The following is an 18,687-nucleotide window of genomic DNA, read 5'->3' on the forward strand; positions in this document are numbered from 1 at the left end:
GGGACTACAGGCGCCCGCCACCACGCCCGGCTAATATTTTGTATTTTTGGTAGAGACGGGGTTTCACTGTGTTAGCCAGGATGGTCTCAATCTCCTGACCTCGTAATCCACCCGCCTCGGCCTCCCAAAGTGCTGGGATTACAGGCGTGAGCCACCGCGCCTGGTCTAGGGGTTGATTTTTAACTACCAGGCCCAGGGTGCGGTGCTGGGCTATCTGCCTGTGGATTCCATTTCTGCCTTTTAGTTTTTACTTCTTTCTTTGGAGGCAGAGACTGGGCATAAGACAATATGAGGGGTGGTCTCCTCCCTTAAAGTGAGAAAGAAAAGGTCAAGATCTCAGGCTCCAGGAAATGTAATAAATTCGGGTCAGCAAAAATGAGTCACACCAGGACCAAGGAACATATAAGTAGCGTTTCTTCCTAAACAAAATAGTCCTCTTCAGCTGGGACTGAGACGTCAGCCGCTTTTGTCCCCTTTCTGCCTTTCTCTCAGGCTTCCTCCTTCCTGGGGATGCTGGGCATTTTGACCTCACAGCTGGGCCTCCTCCTACTCTCAGGAGATGAGGATGTAAGGTCAGCTGAGAGAAAGGAAAAATAGACCTAAAGTTAGGCAGGCAAGTTTTCATTAACCTGCCAGCTGCTCCCCTAATACAGAAGCAGCAGCCCCAAGCTTACAGAATGAGGGGTTTATATTGGGGAGGGGAGTTTGAGGGAGTTCTTTGGTATGGCCACATCCTGGGTTGTTTGCTGGTTAATTTTGCTACGTATTACCTTGTGACATCTATTACAGGAGGGTGAAGGTAAAGTTTATGTTTCCCACTACCTCCCCCATCAGGTGTGGGTGGTTTGTAATTGGGGTTTGCTTATTGCAGCAAGGTCTGATAAGTGAAGTCTGCTGGCTTCACTGTGGCACCTAGATAAGGGCTTAGAAATATAAAGAGGCTTGGGGGAAGGGTGGGCAGCACCAAGAAGCTTTCTTGGGCATTTTGTCCCTAACATTCCAGCCTTTTAATAGGTAATAGAAGAGGGGCGCCATTGTCTGGCTGCTTCTTGCTGGGAAGGGGCGACGGTTGTTGGGGAAGGCTGGATGGTAGGGATTGCTGTTTTTAGAGCCATTGGTATTCCCGGAGCAGCATTATATCTTGTCTTGTCCCCGTAGGTAAAGGCTCTGATAAGGTCCTATAAAAACTGGGCGAGAAGGTGTAAGAGACAAGGGCCAAATGCTAGAAAAAGAAAAATGGTTATGGCCGGGCCTAGGTGGGTCAAGCCGTGGAAACTAGGTATTAAAAGACCAGGAGGGCCACACTAGCCATCGAGGGATGTTTTCTTTAATTTTTTGTCCTCGGTCCTTTAGTCTTTTTACAGCATGTTGTACTAAGCCAGATTAGTTAAGATAAAAGCAACACTGTTCATCTAGAAAAGGGCAGAGTCCTCCTTTTTCGGCTGTGAGTAGGTGTAAGTTTCTGTGATTTTGAAGAACCATCACTGGTAAATAATTTATTTGTGATTGGAGAGTTGTAACGGATTTGGCTATTTTTTCCAAGCTATTTGTGAGGTCTTTGGAGAGGGATTGGTAATAGGAAACGGAGGTGGTTAATCCTGCAACCCCAGTTCCAACTCCTGTAGTTATTCTGAGGTCTACTCATAGAGGTATGAGTTGTATAGCATGGTGGTGTCAGACAGGGGTATTAACGGGGATTGGTAGGGGTTGGTCTCCTGAGGCAACGTTGATTTTTGGACTGAGGAAAACCAGGCTGCAGGTGCCCATCTAGTTAGATGGGAGGCAAATATAAGTTGAGGTACTGCATAGGAAAAGTATGCCTTGGTCTGGTAGACAGAACTGGTTGTGTATGCTAAAAATATATACTATTTTGTTATTTTCATGCGTTTATACTCCTAGGGTCCCGGCGAGGGCTGCTGCTGTAAGTGGTTGTAAAGGGGTGTTTGGTTTAGGCTGGGAGGCTGTGGGGTTCTTTTTTTCTCAGTGTAAGAGGAAGCGTTTTGTGTCCACTAAGATTCAAGTGGGAGTGTTGTTTAATGTTGAGATAAGGAGACAGTCGTGGGTGGTGGGTGTAGGGTAGGGATGGTGCAGGGAGAGGGGAGTCAAGGGAAGAGGGATAAACAGGGGAGGTGGTGGCCATTATAGTACCCTTAATTTTTGTTAAGGATGTGGAGGCTAGAGAAACGAAGCCTATCTTTATTGTTGGCGGCTTTGAGAATAGTATGTTCGGTGGGAGGTTTCAGTTGTAGGGTAAAGTTGTAGTTTGGAATTCAGGTGGCTGAGGGGAATGCCAGAGGGTAGATGTCGTTGTACGCACAGTAGTGCTGGATAGAATAAGATTGTGTGGGTTGTTATGGCTCCTAATACGGGTTTATCACGGCTGCAGTAGGGGGATAGGTTGTGTAAATAGGGATGTAAGGTTGTAACAGCTGGACCAAACTCATTAGTTAACTGGGGGGAGATTTCTGTTAATGCCTGTATGTCAAGTTTGTGGGGGCTGTTAATGAGGACTTCGGGATGGTAGGTTACTTGGTTGGAAGTCCGGTTATAGGCTGAGGCAGGGATTGCATTGTATATTGTGGAGAGGAGGGATAGAAGAGGTTCCTGAAGGTAGGGCCTTAGCTTCAATTACTCAGTCAAGGGAAACAACCACATACCCAGCAATTTTGGGGGAGCCAGTGGGCACGGAAGAGGAGCTATTTATAAATGGCTGGTCATTGGGGTTGGTGAGAGGCTGGGAGGAAATGTTTGGAAAGTGTGGTTGCAGATGATCTAGGATGCTAGTGCAAGAATGAGTAGGAGGCGAAGAATATACAGGGAGTGAGGATGCTGTGTTGAGGGGAGCACTTTTGACAAGACTGAATTTGGGGTTTTCCATAAAGAGGGCATGGAGTAAGCCAGGGGCGGTGGTTCACGCCTGTAATCCCAGGACTTTGGGAGGCTAAGGCGGGTGGATCATGTGAGGTCAGGAGTTCAGGACCAGCCTGGCCAACATGGTGAAACCCTGTCTCTACTGAAAATACAAAAATTAGCTGGGTGTGGTGGCACACGCCTGTAATTCCAGCTACGCAAGACGCTGAGGCAAGAGTGAAACTCCATCTCAAAAAAAAAAAAAGGCATGGAGTAATTGAATCCATGAAGGAGGAAGAGAGCCTAATGCTCAGGAGGAGGGGAGATCCTGTAGATTATGACGACTGTGGACAGTGGTATTCTGGCTGAAAGTTGGTTTCCTGCCTTTTAGAGCTAAAATGGGCACCACTGCTAGTGCTTTAAGACAGGTTGGTCACCCTTTGACTGTTATCTAGTTGTTTAGAGAGTTAAGTTACAGGGGCAAAAAAAGGAGGAATTTTTTCCGGTTGTCCTAAGACATCGAGGGTTATTGCTCGGTTTTTGGCAGTATAGAGTGAAAGGTTGGGAGATATTAGGTAAGGACAGAGTTGATACAGTGACAAGAGCGGTTTGGAGTTTGCAGAAGCTGGGGAGTATGTTATGTGAGGGGTTTAGGGGTTCATTGAGAGGGCCTTTGGCCACTTTATAGAGGGGGTGAGCTAGGAGGGTAAAGTTGGGAATCCATATTCTAAAGAAGCCTGCTAACCCTAGGAAGGAATGGATTTCTCTTTTGGAGGAGGGCGGGGATAGATTATTTATTAATGCTGCTCGGGCTGGGGTCGTAGCCCGGGCCCCAGGGGAAAGCTGAATTTCTAAGTAGGTTACCATGGAGGTGGAGAGTAGTGGGAGTTTGAAAAGGATATCTCTGCCCAGGAGCAGAGTTGGACATGAGGGCAGGACTAAGGAAGAGTGAGTGAAGGAAAAGCTGTGCAGGGAGCAGAAGAGTGGAGGGGTGGCTCGGGGTTTGGAGACTTGTCCATCAATTCCTACAACAGAGACCTGGGAGGACTGGGTGGGTCCCAAAAAATTAGGTAAAGCAGCGTAGGTTGTCCTGGTATTAATTTAAAAATATATATATACTGGCCTACTTGCCACCATTCGGGTTACTTTTGGCTTGAATGAAGAGGTGGTAGTTGTGGGGGGCGTTCGTTCCAGGGCACCATCAGTCTTCAGTGGCAAGGCCGATGAAATCTGAGTAGGAGGTTTTGGCCGGCTCAGGAGGGGATGGGGGTGGCCCTTGCTGGGGCCTCTCACAGTCTGACTTCCAGTGGGGTCCTCCACAGAGGGGGCACGGCCTGGTGGGCTTTCCTGGGTTTGGGCATTGTCTGGACCAGTGGCCTTTATTGCCACACTTGAAATAGGTGCCAGATGGGGTGAATTGTTAGGAGGCGTCCATGTGGAGCTGTGGCCCCGTGGGCCTGCAGGGCCTCTGATGGTGATGGCAAGCATTTGAAACTTTGCCAGTTTTTGCCTTTTATTTTCCTCATTATGATTGTTAAAGATTTTGAAGGCTAAATTAAGACGATCTCATTGTGGGGCTTGAGGGCCTTTGTCAAGCTTCTGAAACTTGCATCAAATATTGGGGGTGGATTGGGAGATGAACTGAACGTTTAAAATAGTGGTTCTTTTGGGGCTGGCTGGGTCTGGGTTGGTATATTTTCTCATGGCTTCAGTTAAATCAGAGAGGAAAAGGGTTGGGTTTTCATTAGGACCTTGGGTGGTTTCTGAAAGTTTTTTATAGTTTACTGCTTTATACACATCCTTTTTGAGTCCTGCAAGAAGACATACAATCATGTGGTCTTGATGGTGGCTTGCAGAGGCCCTGTCTTGATAATCCTAGAGGGGTCCTGGTTGGGGACTGCGTTTGCACCAGTAGGCTGGGCAGGAGCATATGGTATCAGCATGTGCCTGAGCTAGGGTCCAGATACAGTCTCAGTCTTCTGGGGTGAGGATGGAAAAGAGGATAATGTAGAGGTTATGCTAGGTTAGTTCGTAAGACTAGGTAAGGTGCTGGAACTTCCTAATAGAAGAGGTAGGGTCTTCTGGAAATGAACCAAGTCTTTTGTTAATTAGAGAGAGATCACCAAAAGAGAAGGGAACATGAACTCTAACAATACTTTCAGCTCCTGCTGCTTCCTGAAGGGGAAGTAAAGGAGCTGGTTGCTGAGCATGTTGGGCCCAAGAGCGGGTGAGGGGCGGAGACGGAGAGGACTCAGAGTCAGAAAGGGGGTGGTTTGAGAGATGAGGGGAAAGGGGTGGAGCCGGAACGGGGGCATACAGTGGAGGATTAGGATGCTCCTGTGGAGGATCGTGATGCTGTCGGGGAGGGGGAAAATTGGCGGGGTCAAGGGAAGAGGAATCATCCGCTGGGGCTGTGGGGAGGGGGACAGGAGATGAGTCAGGTTTGGAGCAGAGGAGGATTTGGAAAGTAGAACAAGACTGACAGAGGGAAGGGTGGTTACAGAGAGTGAAGATGTAGCAGGACAAGCTGCAGACAAAACCCCTCAGACACCGAGTTAAAGAAGGAAGGGCTTTATTTGGCCAGGAACTTCGGCAAGACTCATGTCTCCAATAACCAAGCTCCCTGAGTGAGCAATTTCTGTCCCTTTTAAGGGCTCAGAACTCTAAGGGGGTCCGCATGAGAGGGTCGTGATTGACTGAGCAAGCAGGGAGTACGTGACTGGGGGCTGCATGCACCGGTAATTAGATTGGAATGAAACAAGATAGGGATTTTCACAGTGCATTTCTATACAATGTCTGTAATCTATAGACAACAATCGATTAGGTCAGGGGTCGATCTTTTAACTACCAGGCCCAGGGTCTGGCACCAGGCTATCTGCTTATGGATTTCATTTCTGCCTTTTAGTTTTTACTTCTTTTTTTGGAGGCAGAAATTGGGCATAAGACAATATGAGGGGTGGTCTCCTCCCTTCCGCCCCTTTGAGATGCTCACTCATTGGTGGGCGTTCTCACTTTCATTCTCACTATCCATGTCTTCTTGCAAGACAGATTGATAGTGATTCACATAGTACACTTGTGCTGAACCATTTTGGTGAACTAAGGTAGCGATGAAGCTTTTTATCATTTGAAGAAGTACAGGTAGCAAACAAGCGAGCAGTAAGCAGGTTTCTGTCACTATTATAACTCCTATTATAAGAGTTTTAAATCTTTTTAGTGCTGGGAACCATTTTCCAAACATGGCCCCAGGATCAAATCCATGCCACACTTGCAGAGGCACATGTGCCAGTTTTGTCTTATCTCTAACTATGTCTTCAACTACTTGCCCTTGATCATCTATGTGTAGACAGCAATTAGTAAGGTTAAATTTTCTACAGACCCCTCCTTCAGGGCTAGCAAGTAGTCGAGAGCTAATCTATTTTGATAGATAGCATTTCTCACCTGAGTTTCTTGCCAGGCCAGAATAGTCAAGGCTCTGCCAGTCTTATTAGTGATTATTTCTAAGATAGCTTGTAACCGTATGATTTGGTTGAGCATGTAAATGGGAGTCGGGTATCCCTATGAACCGTCTTGTTCCTAAGTACCAGGCCCATAATATTGTATGATTCTCTGAGGGGGCCATTCATCATCTTTTTAATTTTCTATAGCTATGCTTCTCTTTTTGCGGGAAGCACAGAGAGGGAAGCTCAGGAGTTCACCTGTTTTTATGGACAGTAGGAAGCAAGATGGTTTAATAGTGCCAATAACACAACTACCTGCCCACTGGTTGGGTAATTTGGTGTAAGCTCTATGCCCACATATCCAGTGTAATCTAGTGGGGGCTGTCCAGTCCTGGTGGGACTCCGGATGGGTTCACACAGTTTGCAACTTTGGGAATTTACTAAATGGGTTTTTCTTAGTGTGGTTTGAACTCCACTAGGTGGCTGTTTTTGTAGTAGTATTATACAGTTTTTGCCCAAGGCAGCTGAGTCTTCCCACAGGAAGGGTGAAGTCCTTCCCTACTCTTGCTATACAGTATTGTGTAATGACTGAGGCTTTTAGGACCCAGAAGTTATCAGGGTGATTCTTTTTTTTTTTTTTTTTTTTTTTTTTTTTTTTTTTTTTTTGAGACGGAGTCTCGCTATGTCGCCCAGGGTGGATTGCAGTGGCCGGATCTCAGCTCACTGCAAGCTCCGCCTCCCGGGTTTTTACGCCATTCTCCTGCCTCAGCCTCCCGAGTAGCCGGGACTACAGGCGCCCACCACCTCGCCCGGCTAGTTTTTTGTATTTTTTAGTAGAGACGGGGTTTCACCGTGTTAGCCAGGATGGTCTCGAACTCCTGACCTCGTGATCCGCCCGTCTCGGCCTCCCAAAGTGCTGGGATTACAGGCTTGAGCCACCGCGCCCGGCCAGGGTGATTCTTTTGAGCTGGCAATTCATCAGGAACTGGGTCTGTAGATACTAATTCTCAGGCTTCCCATGGCCGTTGATCTCCCATTACAGTTCCTCTGCATACATAACATGAAGTGACATTGAGAGACTGGGCTACATGCTCAACTAATTGCAAAAACAAATTTCTTGTTTTTCCTGGAATTTCTGGTACTGACACATTCAGTTCATCATAGAAGATTTGAAATACTGGCTCAGGAGAGCATTTGTAAACTTCTCCTCAAACCACGATATTTACTCAAGGATCTAGTCTAGCCTCATCCATTCCTAGGATTACATGCTCCCTTTCTTTCCAGTGAGGATCAAGGGGGTTGGTTATTACTAGTTCTAAGGGGTTACACTGATCACTGGTACAGGAAGGGCTACTTTTCCTTTTCTGAAGGTGGACAGGATCTTTTTTATTTTTTATCTAAGTAGCCTAAATGACACAAGACCACTATCCACATTCTTTTCCACACAGTCTTAATTCATGACAAATGTACTTATTTTCTGCCATATAGCCTCTTTCCTAATTAAAGAGAACCACATCCTATTCCTAACTTATTACAATTAATGACAGCACAAGCATCAAACTTCAACGTGACTTGTTTGGACACCCCTTTTTCTTTTGTTTTCGCTAACCCTTTACTCGTTTCATTTATGAGCCCCCACCAGTCCTCAGGCCTTAATCTTATTTTAAAAACTGTGGCCATGGGAGGCTCAGATGGGTCATAACACACATCAGGTTGGTCATTTCCTGGGCTACATACCTTGCATAGAATAGCATTATACAAACAAGTTTTTTGGGGTTTTTTTTGTTTTTTTGTTTTTTTATTTTTTTTTTTTTTTGAGATGGAGTCTCGCTCTGTCGCCCAGGCTGGAGTACAGTGGCCGGATCTCAGCTCACTGCAAGCTCCGCCTCCCGGGTTCACACCATTCTCCTGCCTCAGCCTCCCGAGTAGCTGGGACTACAGGCGCCCGCCACCTCGCCCGGCTAGTTTTTTGTATTTTTTTAGTAGAGACGGGGTTTCACAACAAGTTTTTTTTTTAGAGTCCCGGTACACTTATAATAATCATAAAATAATAGGACTGTAGCAACTTTTTGTCCTACCTCACTGATTTGATGTATACACTGGGAACAGTCCTCAGTCTAAGGAAGGTCGGTTAAAGTCCTTACTGTACAAGTCCAAATTTTAAGGAAAATGAGTCCTGCGATGACTTTTCTCATGCTTCGGCTGTGTGTGGACCAGTCAGCTTCCAGGTGTGACTGGAGCATGGCTTATTGTCTTCTTCAGAGTCACTTTGCAGGGGTTGGTGAAGCTGCTCCCGTCCACATACCTCTCACAGTCTACTGATGTTTAAGGATGTTCTCGGAGGTTGGGCCTGCTAGAATAAACTGAGTCCAACCCCTCTACACAGTTATGTTCAACTGGGCTCTCTGATACCGGGAGCAAGGTGACAGGGTTTAGGGTGTTGCAAACTTCAATGGTTATGTGGGGATTTTCACATAGCAAGCTTTGGTACTTGGTTAATCTAGCATTTGTTAACCAATGATGTCTTTTGGTAGTCATTAAAGTTATCACAGCATGGGGGGCCTTTATATTCAGGTTTTTCCCAAGGGTTAATTTATCTGCTTCTTGTGCTAACAGGGCCGTTGCTGCTAGGGCCCTTAGACATGGGGGCCAGGCTTTGGAAACCCTGTCTAGTTGTTTTGAGAGATAGGCCACTGGCCTTGGCCAGGGCCCCACAGTCTGGATTAAAACTCCAACTGCAGGCTGGGCGCAGTGGCTCAAGCCTGTAATCCCAGCACTTTGGGAGGCCAAGATGGGCGGATCACGAGGTCAGGAGATCGAGACCATCCTGGCTAACACGGTGAAACCCCGTCTCTACTAAAAATACAAAAAACTAGCCAGGCGAGGTGGCGGGGGCCTGTAGTCCCAGCTACTCTGGAGGCTGAGGCAGGAGAATGGCGTAAACCCGGGAGGACGAGCTTGCAGTCAGCTGAGATCCGGCCACTGCACTCCAGCCTGGGTGACAGAGCGAGACTCCATCTCAAAAAAAAAAAAAACTCCAACTGCCATTTTTTATCTTTCTGACACATAGGGCATAAAGGATTTTGTCAGGTCAGGTAGCCCCAGGGCTGGGGCCGACATGAGTTTTTCTTTTAATTCATGAAAAGCTTGTTGCTGGTTGTAATAGATGTAGTTTATCCAATTTACATTTTTATTAACTGTTACCCACCAAAATATTGACTCACATCCTGCAGCTATTTGATTTTAGGCTTTAAATTGATCTGGTATTGCCCATGGGACTCCAGTTGTGTCTAAATGGATGTGAGAGTTGAAAGACCCATAAGGGGCTTCTCTCACTTTACGACGTCTTATTTTTCCTCCCTCTGGTTGATGAAATGCCAGGGTGAGAGGGATAGCCAATTGGACTAAAGCACAAGTGCCACTCCATTTATTCGGCAGAGTGCCCAGTAAATGTCCACCACAATACCACCACACATCTGCTTGGGGATGAACGAGGGCTGACTAATTGAAAACCTCTTGAAAATTTTTAAGCTCATTGCATCCCTTCAGGTCTCCAAGGAATGCTAACTGTCCTCCCTGTCATGAGAGACACAAAATGAACTTAGTGTTGGGAGACAAAGGCTGGATGGCCCTTGGAGGCTGACCCGCAGGGTGCCAGACTTCAGAATATAGCCAAGAGAGCTTGGCACAACTTATTACTCCAGACTGTAGAATCCTGGAAAACAGCTACCATGTAGCCCATGCCTGGTTGACTGGAGGACCTCCTTAGTGGAAAGGGGACAATCTGGGCCTCTGGCCTGCCACGTGCAAAGCATAACAATTGCTTTTGCTTAACTTGCAGATGGAATATTTGATCTGTTCTAACCAGGCATTTGCATCTTGGTGTGCTGTCTTAATTGTCAAAGTTTGTTTTAAGTCTTTAACTTCTATGATCCTCTAGTAAAATGAATGTATGATTTTGGGAAATTATAAAAACCAGTCCATCCTTGCTCTTTAGTGGTCCACAGAATGTTGGACCAACTACAGCATAAAATCTCTACATTGGGGAGCAAGACTCCTGGTTGACACTGGAGTCTTTAGTGAAATTTCCCCAGATTAAATGGTCCTAATTTAATAATGCCCAGTCTGAGGAGAGTCAGGAAGGACAGAGGTACATTTCTGAAGTGGAGAGCTGTCTTTGACTTGGCAAGCCTGCACAGGGTACAACAAGGCAAGCATTAAATGCGATAGTTTGAGGCAAAAATTGACTTGGTTATGTTAATAACCAGATGGTCAGCAATAGAGTGAGGAAAGAAGGAAGAATAATAGAATAGATGAAAGAGTTAAATTTTTCTTAGCTTTCGTTTGGTAGGGTTTTTCTCTGGGATTGTGGCCCGAGACTCTGGAGAGCGTGGTGCTTTGACTCGGGTGTGATGAGTCCATCCTTTTTCTGCTATACAAGGAGCAGTCTTGGTGGTTAGCAGCACAAGGTAGGGTCTTTCCTAGGCTGGCTCGAGTTTATCTTCTTTCTACCCTTTGATAAGAAGGTGATGTTCAGGCTGGTGCTGGTTTACTGGAAATTCTAGGGGAAGTCCCTGTGCTAAAAGACTTTTAGTTTTGAGGGAAAGGAAATTGGAAGATAAACCAAGTATATAATTTCTAAGAAATTGACTTTTTGTTTTAAATGTGGGGACATCAACAGTGGACTTTGTAGTCTTTGGTGCCTTCTTACTGAGAAGTTTCCTTTAGCACTGATTTTTATTAGTTTTTAGACCAAAGAAAGCCAAACACCATTTTATATTTAATAATGCTTCTTCTATGATTTTTATACCAGACAAACTAAATTTCACCTTTATATTAGTGTGCTACTAATGTTAAACTTAGTTTTAATAAAACTTTGTTTACATATTTATTCAATTTTTATTTTTTATTTATTTATTTATTTTTTTTGAGACGGAGTCTCGCTGTGTCGCCCAGGCTGGAGTGCAGTGGCCGGATCTCAGCTCACTGCAAGCTCTGCCTCCCGGGTTTTTACGCCATTCTCCTGCCTCAGCCTCCCGAGTAGCCGGGACTACAGGCGCCCGCCACCTCGCCCGGCTAGTTTTTTGTATTTTTTAGTAGAGACGGAGTTTCACCGTGTTAGCCAGGATGGTCTCGAACTCCTGACCTCGTGATCCGCCCGTCTCGGCCTCCCAAAGTGCTGGGATTACAGGCTTGAGCCACCGCGCCCGGCCTATTTATTCAATTTTTAATGTCAGACCATAAGGTAAGATTTTTATAGACTCTTTTTAACTTTTTATAATCTTTGTTAAAGAGCAGATTAGTGATTTAAGAAAAATCTGCTGTGTCTTTATTTTAATGTCCAGTTCACAGAAAAACTGGATGATACTCCTTTAACTTTAGCTAATGTGTTTACACACAGAATTTTTAAAAATATAATTAACATTTTAAAACTTGTTTAAACCTTCAAAACAAAAAAATTTTTAACCTTTTAATGTAGGTAAAAATTTACGTTCTTAAACCTCCTTAAAATCCTTTTACCAAACGTATATTTTACTTTCTTTATACACCTTGCACATAAACTGTTTTTTTTTTTTCCAGTAGTTTTACATTCAGGAGGCCTAGTTACTTTTAAATTATACAACATTTCTTGCATAAACTCTTTTTTTAATAACATTTTTCTCTTTCATGACTTTCACAGACAACTCTCCAACGTGCCTCAACTTTCTGACTTATTACAAACATTTATTTCTTTAAACAACCAGTTAATTTATTTCAGGTCAAAAATTTACCATAGAACACTCTTTTGACATAAATTCTGCTCCCCCCCTTTTTTCCTTTTTTTTTCCCGAAGATGATAACTATTATTTTCCAAAGCGAACTTCTTTTATGTCTGTGGACTAGACTGTCTAGGGCCACAAGATTAGAAGTTACTATAATACATGTTACACTGTTAACTTTTAGCAAACTTTACTTTTGTTGAAAACCTTGTAAGTCTGGTTTTTTAATTATCCTTTGCTATTAATGAGACCTTGTTTTGTCCAAATTAACTTAGAATTGGTGTCAGGCCTCTGAGCCCAAACTAAGCGATGGTATCCCCTGTGACCTGCACATATACATCCAAATGGCCTGAAGCAACTGAAGATCCACAAGAGAAGTGAAAATAACCTTAACTGATGACATTCCACCATTGTGATTTGTTTCTGCCCCACCCTAACTGATCAGTATACTTTGTAATCTCCCCCACCCTTAAGAAGGTTCTTTGTAATTCTCCCCACCTGGAAAATGAACTTTGTGAGATCCGCCCCCTGCCCACAAAACATTGCTCCTAACTCCACTGTCTATCCCAAAACCTATAAGAGCTAATGATAATCCACCACCCTTTGCTGACTCTCTTTTTGGACTCAGCCTGCCTGCACCCCAGTGAAATAAACAGCCTTGTTGCTCACACAAAGCCTGTTTGGTGGTCTCTTCACTTGGAGGCACATGACAATTGGTATAGATGGCTATTTTTTTGTCCTTCAGTTACCTGGGAGGAACCATCGATTGTCCTGTCCTGAAGGGAGTTCCTCCTAGGTCTGGTCTGACCTTTGTATGTTAATTAAGATTTAGATCCCCTGTTGGGAAACCTGCTGGGTTAAGGGAATTTTCAGTGCTTAATGTTAAATCATCCTTTTCGGTTTTTTTGCCCTTAGGATACTTCTGAACTGGTGAGGTATGCTCACAATGAGGTTTCCTCTAAAAGTTATTTTTTTACTTTTTTCTGTTAACAAAGCAGTTGCCGCTACAGATTGAATGCGTTTGGGCCATCTGTGGTTTACTGGGTTAAGGATTTTTGATAGGAAGGCCTCAGTGCTTTGGGGATATGCCCTTGTTTACACTGATAACAAAGTTGTATTGGTGTGTTATAGGGTTATGGAGAATACCTTCAATTATCAATTATAGGTTTTAAATTTACCTTGGCTCTTAAAGGAATAGGGTACACTGTTTTTTTTTTCTTAACTACTTGTATATCACTTTCTTTCTTTCTCTCTCTGATTTTCTGTCTCTTTTTCTCTTTGACTTTCCTTTTGCCTCTGTCTCTTTCTCTCTCTCTCTGCTGGTCTTTCCTGCCTCTGCCAACAGCTTATGCTGCTGTTCTCTCAACCACTGTGGCGGGGGAAGGGGGGGTCAGTTTCCAAAACCTGCTGTAATGAAGTGTCTATATACAGGAACTGTGCTGGGTGCCCTGGCTTACAGGTAACTTTGTGCCATACCTTTGAAACAAGGGACCTGTTCAGGCTTCCTTCTGATGGCCAACCCATCTCTAATGCGGGCCAGTCTATCTTACACAAAGTTTTAAGTTTTCCTGGTGTCATAGTACTCCGTAGTCTCCCTTAAATCCTTCCTTGAAAATTTTCAACATAGTTCCTAGTTGGGTGGGCTTACTTTGTGCCTCACCCATGCTTCTTCGAGACAGAACACCACACTCACAACACACACACACCACAAAACAAAGACCGGGTAAAAAGGGCACACACACACTTTTACAGTTTACACCAAACCAGAATCAAAACCAAAATCAGAGTATCAAGAAATCCAAGCCAGGTCAAAACCAAAACCAAAGTATTAAGCAATCCAAGTCAAGTCAAAAACAAAAACCAAAGTGCCGGTACAGGCACATCGTGGGTGATCAGGCCACACTTCCACTCAAATGCAGTGGGCAAATTCCAAAGACTAGTCTTACCAAGTTTCAGATGTCCAGACTCCAAGTGCCAGTTCCTTCCCGGTGTTCAGCCACTGCGTTGATCCTCCATGGGGACCTGTCATGCACTACTCTGGCAAGGCGTTCCACCTACCCTGGGGCACTCTCAGGATCCTAGTCACTCAAGCTGGCTGGAGTCCCCCACAGCGATGCTCCACAGGGCAGGCCTAAGCCACCTAAGGGGCTGCCTCAACTTTCCGTTAATCACCTCGCTTCCCAGTCAGGGAACCAAGAAATGTAGCAGGACAAGCCGCAGACAAAACCTCTCAGATGCCAAGTTAAAGAAGGAAGGGCTTTGTTCAGCTGGGAGCTTCAGCAAGTCTCATGTCTCCAACAACCGAGCTCCCTGAGTGAGTGATTCCTGTCCCTTTTAAGGGCTCACAACTCTAAGGGGGTTCACATGAGAGGGTCATGATCAATTGAGCAAGCAGGAGGTATGTGACTGGGGGCTGCATGCACCGTTAATTAGATCAGAACAGTACAGGGATTTTCACAGTGCTTTTCTATACAACGTCTGTAATCTATAGATAACATAACCAATTAGGTCGGGGTCAATCTTTAACTACCAGACCCAGGGTGTGGCACCAGGCTGTCTGCTTGTGGATTTCATTTGTGCCTTTTAGTTTTTACTTCTTTCTTTGGAGGCAGAAATTGGGCATAAGACAATGTGATGGGTGGTCTCCTCCCTTAAGGCCTGAACATAAGGAATCTCAGACCATTTCCCATTGTGATGGTAATAGTTGTAAAGTGCTGTTTTGGGGCCATTGGGAACCATTGTCCAGTTGGTATTGAGGCCATGTGGTATTACAGTAAAAGATAAGCCTCTTAGAAGGGACCTCTGAACAGAGCCCAAGAGCACTGAGATTGTGGAATGGAGGAGGTGGGGGTAGAGGAAGAAGAGACTGCCAGTGACAAGAATGGCAGGAGAGGGCATCACTTTTCTTGTGGAACTTGTCTGGAATAGAGGAGGTAACTGCCGTGTCAGGCATCCCTGAAATGGAAGAGCCAGAGGCCAGAGGAAGACCTTGGCCCAGCGCTGGGTCTTTTGGAAATGGAGAGATGGGCAGTCAAGGGTTCCAGGGAATGGCAACAGTCTCTTTTTACTCACCCTGGTGGAGGCTTTGATGGTGGATGAAGTTGCCAGCAATGGCAGAGTCTAGGAGATTCTCTGGGTCTTTGGCAGGTTTGGGGAAGGGAAGATTGGCCGGGAGAGGGGTGATAGGGTAGGGAGAGGGGGGGAGAGAGAGAGAGAGGGAGGAGGGGGAGGGTCTATCCCCTTCCCGGGTTTCAGCACCAGAATGTAAGTTCAGCCAAGAGAATGCAAAAATAGACCCAAAGTTAGGCAGGCAAGTTTTTATTAACCTGCCAGCTGCTCCCCTAATAGAGAAGCAGCAGCCCCAAGCTTACAGAATGAGGGGTTTATATTGGGGAGGGGAGTTTGAGGGAGTTCTTTCGTATGGCCACATCCCGGGGTTGTTTGTTGGTTAATTTTGCTACGTATTACCTTGTGATGTTTATTACAGGAGGGTGCAGGTAAAGTTTGTTTATGTTCCCACGAACTCCCCTGTCCGATGTGGGTGGTTTGCAATTGGGGTTTGCTTATTGCAGCAAGGTCTGATAAGTGAAGTCTGCTGGCTTCACTGTGGCACCTAGATAAGGGCTTAGAAATATAAAGAGTCTTGGGGGAAGGGTGGGCAGCACCAAGAAGCTTTCTTGGGCAGTTTGTCCCTAACAAAGGACTGGTTTGGAGTCAGGGAATCCTGGGGAAGAATACTGACCACTCAGGAAACATATAAAAAAATAGACACATATCCTACGACTACATTCATTTCATGAAAATGTATTGGCCCCCTCGTGTGCCAAGCATTATTCTAGATGTTCTGGGTGGTGAAGACATTGTTGAGGCAAGATAAAGTCCCTGCACTAAGTTTACACTAGGCTGGGGGAGAGAGATACCAAGTATGAATTCAGCTGACACAAGTTTGGGGAAGACCTTCTAGGCAGATTGTGTCCAGGACAAAAACACAGAGGCACAATTCTGAGGCTTCTAACATGGGACAGACAGGCTCCTGGAGGAATTTCTTGGAGATAGCGCCAAAGGGCACTGACAGATGAATTCAATTTGGAAGTGTAGCCTATATAGAACAGAATAGCTAGAACAAAGACTCATTAAGATAGAGGCATGGGCTCTATTAGCTGAGCGTGGTGGCAAGTGCCTGTGGTCACAGCTACTTGGGAGGCTGAGGTGGGAGGATCACTTGAGTCCAGGAGATTGAGGCTGCAGTGAGCCCAGATCATGCCACTGCACTCCAGGGGACAGAGCAAGACCCTGTCTCAAAAAAGCATTCATAGCTAGTACACCCATGGCCTTCCAGGCCCGTGACAAACCAACCTTCTCAAAGTCAAACCCCCCATCTTTTCCTACAGGAAAACGATCCCACTTAGCTCCAGCTAAACAGATGGAATCTGTTCTCTGAACATGCCTGTTTTTTTCTGGAGACAGGGTCAGTCTTCTGTCAGTCAGGAAAGTGCTGAGATTACAGGCATGAGTCACTGCCTGGCCTGACATGCCTCTACCTTTTTTTTTTTTTTTGAGATGGAGTCTTGCTCTGCCGCCCAGGCTGGAGTGCAGTGGCATGATCTCGGCTCACTGCAACCTCTGCCTCCTGGGTTCAAGTGATTCTCCTGCCTCAGCCTCCCAAGTAGCTGAGACTACAGGTGCCTGCAATCACACACAGCTAATTTTTGTGTTTTTAGTAGAAATGGGGTTTCACCATGTTGGCCAGGCTGATCTTGATCTCTTGACCTCGTGATTCACCCATCTCAGCCTCCCAAAGTGCTGAGATTACAAGTGTGAGCCACCGTGCCCAGCTAATTGTTGTAGAGATGGGTTTTCGCCATGTTGGCCAGACCGCTCTTAAACTTCTGGGGCTCAACTAATCTGCTCCCATTGGGTTCCCAAAGTGCTGGGATTACAGGCGTGAGCCACTGCACCTGGCAACCTACATTTTTTTTTTTTTCAGACGGAGTCTCGCTTTGTCACCCAGGCTGGAGTGCAGTGGCACAATCTCGGCTCACTGCAAGCTCCGCCTCCCAAGTTCACCCCATTCTCCTGCCTCAGTCTCCGAGTAGCTGGGACTACAGGCGCACACCACCACGCCCGGCTAATTTTTTTTTTTTGTATTTTTGGTAGAGATGGGTTTTCACGGTGTTAGCCAGGATGGTCTCGATCTCCTGACCTCATGATCCACCCGCCTCAGCCTCCCAAAGTGCTGGGATTACAGGCATGAGCCACCGGGCCCAGTGTACAACCTACATTTTTAAAAGACACTCAGCCAGGCACAGTGGTTCACACCTGTAATCCCAGCACTTTGGGAGGCTGAGATGGGAGGATCACTCAAGGTCAGGAGTTTGAGACCAGCCTGGGCTCCTGAGGCAGCTTCCAAAAATAAGAACCCACAACAACAAAAGAAAGACCAGCCTGGGTGACATAGTGAGACCCTTTCTCTAAAAAAAAATTTTTTTTTAATTAGCCAGGTGTAGTGGTGCATGCTTGTAGTCCCAGCTATGCAGGACCAAGGTGGGAGGATAGCTTGAGCCCAGAAATTCAAGGTCACAGTGAGCTAAAATCACACCTCTGCATTCCAGCCTGGGTGGCACGGAGACCCTGCCTCTAAGTAATAATAATGACAATAAAAGATAACCTAGTGACTCTGCATCAGGGAGGCCTCGTTTGAAAAACTAGCCGAGTATTCGCTTCTTTGGGTCATACACATCTTTGCATGTCCTATTCCTAGAGACACACATACACAAACATTCCAAAGAGTTCTAGGGGTCTTGGAGCTCAGATCAACACCTACCCTTTTTTTTTATTATTATTTTTTGAGATGGAGTTTTACTTTTTTCTTTTTTTTTTTTTTTTGAGACACAGTCTTGCTCTGTGGTCCAGGCTGGAGTGCAGTGGTGCAATCTCGGCTCGCTGAAACCTCTGCCTTCCGGGTTCATGCCATTCTCCTGCCTCAGCCTCCCAAGGAGCTGGGACTACAGGTACCTGCCACCTTGCCCAGCTAATTTTTTTGTATTTTTAATAGAGACGGGGTTTCACCATGTTAGCCAGGATGGTCTCAATCTCCTGACCTCATGATCTGCCTGCCTCGGCCTCCCAAAGTGCTGGGATTACAGGGGTGAGCCACCACACCTGGTCCAAGATGGAGTTTCACTCTGGTCACCAAGGCTGGAGTGCAGTGACACAATCTTGGCTCACTGCAACCTCTACCTCCCTGGTTCAAGCAATTCTCATGCCTCAGTCTCCTGAGTAGCTGGGATTACAGGTACCCGCCACCACGCCTGGCTAACGTTTGTATTTTTAGTAGAGACAGGATTTCACCATGTTGGCTAGGCTGGTCTTGAACTCCTGACCTCAGGTGATCCACCTGCCTTGGCCTCCCAAAGTGCTGGGATTACAGGTGTGAGCGACTGTGCCCGGTCTCCTACCCTTAAATGGCCTGGACAGAAGAGGGATGGGCATGTGGCCATGGCCTTTACTTCTCACTCTGGCTGGCCACTTGGATGTGGCTTATTCTGTTGATGCAGACAAGCATATCCCCAATGCACAGTGAAGTCTAGGAAAGCCCCTTCCTGGCTTCAATTGCCTCTGGGGCTGACCTTCAAACACCT

This window comes from Macaca fascicularis, chromosome 20, assembly GCF_037993035.2.
Source record: "Macaca fascicularis isolate 582-1 chromosome 20, T2T-MFA8v1.1".
Classification (NCBI taxonomy): domain Eukaryota; kingdom Metazoa; phylum Chordata; class Mammalia; order Primates; family Cercopithecidae; genus Macaca; species Macaca fascicularis.